Raw genomic sequence first — 6,000 nt, 5'->3', positions numbered from 1 at the left:
GTCAAGTTAGTTATCAGGTGAGCCATATTCATCTTCTTTTCTTCACAATACCAAGTAATGCATGTTTATGAATCATTTTTCAGTAATAATCATAAGCCTTAAACTAATTTTAACAAACAAGATATGGAATTAACAGAATCAAATGTTAGGGTTTATGTTGAAGAAGATGATCTAGATTGTTAAGTTATATACATTTTGTTTCCATTTCGTTGACGACAAGACAGTTAGATCAGTTGGTTAAAACACATGTGTGATAACTTTAGGGCTCAGGTTCGAACCCAGGTCATGCCTATTTTATTTTATTTTTTTTTTTGCTTTTTTTAAGCCTTTCTATTTGTTATAAATCAATTAAACTTATTATTTTTTAACGAAACAAAATTTCATAAATTATAATTTATCGTTTTCAACTAAAACCCAATTTCCATATTTCGTTACTTTATTAACTTTAAATCGCTAAAAAAATTGATCTTATAAATTTCCGTTAAATTAGATTTATTTCATTAACTTTAAGATTCATTAATTTTTTTTTGTTTTAACTTTCAATTTGCTAAACTTTATTTTGTTAGCTTATATCCGCTAAGTTAGTTTTATAAATTCGTGAACTCTAATCCACGAGCTTTAGTTCTTTTGTTTGAATTCATTAAACTTTATTTGATAGTATTAATTCGTTAAACTTTAATTCGCTAAACTTTAATTCGCTAACACAATCATTTTCGAGTTAAAATTTTCCAATTAAAATCCGTACATTTTATTATCGTAACTTTCATATTAAAATAATATGAACCGTTAAGAATCGGTTAAAAACTTAAAATAATATTAAGACTTTAAGGTATTCAAATAGTGCAATATATCTAAAACCAAAGCTAATTGAATCCCGATAGTTAGTCTTGATTTTTGTTGCAATTTACATCTATAGTTCGTGACGTTTGATCGCTTTGGTTTCGTTATCATGCTTTCGGTTTTTATTGCAATGCTTATCTTCAATTTCTCAGTTTCTCACACCCCCTTTTTAAACGTTTTCACATTTTGGGGGTAGCATATATATCCTATTCAACCCAATTGTTTATTATGTTCGTTTACAAAGCTGCAATTCATATCATGGACTTGTGTGTTTACGTGCTTACTTGATTATTTGCTCAGCTCATGGTTGCCTCAATAAGTATGATCATACGCCCTCCTTTGCACTCAGGACCATCTTGTTATGAGTGGAAAAGAGACCCACGATCCGAGTACGTTGGTTGTTAGGGACTAGAAAGGACATTGCATGCGAAGTAGTATAATTATCGCAAGCTTCATGGAATTGAATGGTTTTTACGTACTTATACAAAACTTATGTGAACTCCCTAACTAATCAATTAGTTGACCGTATTTTATATATATGCTACAGGTACAAGCATTAGAGGATGATACTTTGAGAAGACACTAAACTTAGGTTATTTATACAAATGGACAAAATGTTTAGTTGTATTTATATTTCCTTGTATTCTTTGTTTACAAACTTGTGTATATGATGTTTAAATCAATTAATGATAATATTGTCACTTAATAGTGTCACGTGTGTCTTGAACAATCTGTACGTCACACTCGGGCGTTTCCGCTTTAGCCTGGGTGTTACAACAATCAAAAGCGACCGGTCAAGAAGATATGTCAATGGTGAAACCAAATATAACCGGTTTCATTATTCCAACATTCTGTTGATTTTAATCGACCTTGTTTCTTCATCTTCCAGTCTAACCACTTATTAGGAACCTTAACTAGTCGCCTGAAGTTTTATATTCAATCCAGTATCCTTTAAATATTCAAACAAGAGGGTTGTCAGTTATGGTGTTGAATCGTTGGGAACTGCTGTTAACATATTTTATTCAATCATCAATGCCATTATTTTTTTACTTATTATTAAATATAACGTGTAATCAACATGGGCATTTTATATTTAATTAACAAATTTGTTTCAACAATTTTGGACTAAAAGCTGAATAGTTAAGCCGTCTCTGTCGCTTTTATAATGGCACCAAAACAAAACAAGGTTAATTATTAAACTATTTTTATGTTGACATGTTGAGAAACACTCTCGAACACAATTCCATGTCGGGTTGGGTCGAGTGGGCCAGTTTTCAGTTATGGATTTGGTCATTTATAAATAAACCATGTAGGGATAAATTAAAGGAGTTAGTATATAGTTTATGATAGTTAATTAGATTAATAGACAAACGTGTGGGTTTTATTTATTGTCTAACTAGGAGTTCTGAATCTATCTCTAATTGTACAAGTCTAGTTAATATGATTGAGAGTTATTCAATTCAAATTCTTGTGTGTTTTTTATTTTGATGAGTTATATAAATTCATTGTTGAACAGGTTCATGCATATATTTAACTGGACCCACATAGGATAGGATGTGGAACACGTCGCTGTTGCTAGTAATAAATTATGACTGAACCGCTCAGAGTCTGATTGGATGGAGGTGGAACAAGTTGCAGTTACCGTACAAGTGGTTGACATTCATAGTTTCATCTCTAAATGAGTTATGAAAGCCATCCTATATCCAATTGCAATACCTCATCCTATTGTACGCCAATGACTTTGCCTGAAACATTTACTATATTGTTCTTAACTACCTTGTTCTTATTATCATCAGATGGTGAAGCATTTGATACCCTATCTACAAATCAAGAACTCAAAGATGGCAAAACGATTGTTTCGCATAGTGAGATGTATGAGCTCGGTTTCTTCAGCCCCGGAAACACCACGAAACGGTATTTGGGGATATGGTACAAAAATATATCAACAGGTACAGTTGTTTGGGTTGCTAGCAGGGAAACCCCACTCCACCATACATCTGGCAAGTTCAAAGTTTGTAAAGATGGAAATTTGTAGATTCTTGGTGGCGATAACAATGTGATCTGGTCATCGAATTCAATAGTGTCGGTATCGGTGGGGAGTAATGATTTCATGTTACAGCTTCTGGATACCGGAAATCTTGTATTATGGGATAAAAATAGAAATGCTGTTTGGGAAAGTTTTGAGTATCCCAGTAACACCATGCTACCAGGAATGAAAATTGGGAAGGATATGGTAGGAGGGTTACTGAGGTCCTTGATATCTGGAACACGTATAGTGACCATAAGCATGCTAATAGATCATTACGTATAACCAGCTATCTTATAGACGAATCTAATAGCTTTCAGCTTTGATACCAATCTGTCACACTCCAACCTACGGAGGAACATGCCGGGCATGACATACACGTATCAATATCTAAATTATTTATTCACAAAAATCATACACAAATAGTTCAAGGAAATAGAAATAATACAACATTTAGACTTTTATAATTTTAGCCTATGTCTAAACTAATTCTTCACTTCATATAACAACCTGCATTATGCGTTTCAAAAACACATGTGATCAAGTAGCAACGGTTTAGTATAATAATAATAATAATAATAATAATAATAATAATAATGAGAAATAAACAATTACGTGCGTATGTGAATTGCATAAATTGTCTTTTCGATCGTACCTAGATTATGGACATGTCTACTCAGACGAATTCGCAACCAATAAAAAAAATAAAGTAAAAGTGTCATTTCCCCTCGAACCAAACATATCGAGTTACTCTGGCGGCATACAATCATACTATGGGGATGAGGGTGAGATACCAACCAACCATAAAAGTAGTAAACACATAATTCATATAGCAATCAACAATTAATTGAGCAATATCACAACCACGCAAAATAATGGAATTGGTTTCGCTATAATACTATACTAATAATAATTTCTAATATGCATAATGCCCCCAAAACAAAAATAGAAAAAAAGGGATGTGATTCCTCACTTTATATAAATAAATGCTGTAAAAAGAAGGCGGGTAAAGTGGCTGGTTAGTTCCATGAGGCGTCCTTGACGAATTATCCTAATTTTATAGTTATAACTAAATAAACAATCTGGCGATGTAAACGAACAAGACATGATAGGTTTATAATGGATTTTGGGTTCGATAAAGCATTTAATAAATTTTATATTAGCTTTGTGAAAGTCAAATTTAGAAACATATGTGGTTTAAATAATATATATATACATATAGGGAGAGAATCAAGAGAAAACTCATCTTTAAAGAGAAAACTTAAAAACTCCATAAAAAATTATTTTTAATTAAAAATAAAAAAAATTTCAAATTTCTATTTTTACCATTATTCTTATATTTTCTTACTCTTTGCTCAAAAAAAATAAAAAAAAATACCCGATGTAATGCACATACGTATTACTGTGTGATACCGTTATATTACACATGTGTATTACTATGTATTTTTGAGTTTAATAGTGTTTAATTACATATATTCAATATTTGTAATATTGTATATGTGTAGTAGTGTTGTGTTATATGGAAAAAAAATAATAATAAAATAAAAGTCGATGTGGTGCACATGTGCGTTAATGTTGCATTACACATACGTACTAAATGTGTATTCAATGTGCGTATTAGTCTTATATTGCATATATACAATAGTGTATATCAAATATGTACAATAGTGTTGTATTCTATGCGATACAAAACTTTTGCATATATGCAATGCACACTATTACACATGTGCACTACACTGACGAAGTTACTGACAAGGTTTTTTTTTTTTTTTGAACCAATAACAACATATAAGAATAATGGAAAAAAAGAAAACTTGAAAAAGAATTTAAAACAAAAAGTTAAAAATAGTTTTTTAAGAGTTTTTAAGTTTTCTCTTTAAGAGGAGTTTTCACTTGATCACACCCCTATATATATATATATATATATATATATATATAAGGGATGAATCTTGCGAGAAGTCGTTTTCAACCATTGATTATCTCTGATTTGTTCAATGCATTAATTCCTCTAATTACTCTTAAAATATTCTCTACATTAATTCTTGTAGAAAATTACAAATTTGAATTATCTATTACCTACATATAAAAAATGTATATTTATGTGAATTGTATTAAATTGATCACCTACACAAGTAGCATAATAATCTACACATAGCTCATATTCAATTATACAAATTGTTAGCTATTTTTATTTTTATCAAAATGTAACTCATATTTACAACACAACTTATTTTCTCCTATACTAATTTTGTTTATTTTATTTTTCACCAACACATAACTAATATTTACCTACACATATATTGTATTCACCTACACAGCTTGCTAGTTCATTTTCTTTTACCTACGTATAAATTATATTCATCTACACATAACTCGTATTTGCCTACACATAAAAGATAAATTATAAAATAATTAAAATTATAAAAAAAATTATGATGTGTTCCTACGTTGCGAATATTTTACAATTTTATGTTAATACTATTAATAATTGTATGCGATATCATGAACAAGGTTGGTTTGTGTAGGTTAATATTCTGATATGTGTAGATAAATACAAATGTGTAGGCTATAACATGAAGTAAATTTGTATATGTAGGTTATTATTATGATTTGTGTATGTTAACATAAACTAGTTATATGCATGTATAAATATTGTGATCTGTGTAGATGATAACATAAATGTATAATTTTTTTGTAACTTAACATTAATTAGTATTAATTATCAAAAGAAACTCCTAAACTTTTTACTAATATACTTCTGCAATTAAATAATCCAAAATTAAAAAGAAAAAACTTATGATTGGCCAGAATCTCTTCTCGCACTTCTTACTCTAAAAACACTTCTGAAATGAACCCAATCTTACACACACACACACACACTGTGTGTGTGGAAACGTTTAAATGAAAATTTTAACTATGAAAGTTTAGCGGGTGTCGGTTCTTAAAACTAATTTACTTTAACTAATATAATTTTAATAGGTTAAACTTGTATGAAGTTAAATATTCAATATAGGTGAATATATATGTGTATATATATATATATACACACACATATAAAAATGGGTAATACGACAAGAGATTTCAAGTTAAGCATGGTGTTTGATTCGTTAATGTAAGGCCCCTAGCCCGGTGCC

This window comes from Bidens hawaiensis, unplaced genomic scaffold (assembly GCF_021521415.1).
Source record: "Bidens hawaiensis isolate Kalapana, Puna unplaced genomic scaffold, B.hawaiensis_p1.1 tig00041675_1, whole genome shotgun sequence".
In the NCBI taxonomy this organism is placed as follows: Eukaryota; Viridiplantae; Streptophyta; class Magnoliopsida; order Asterales; family Asteraceae; genus Bidens; species Bidens hawaiensis.
Note: the sequence above shows the minus strand (reverse complement) of the source record.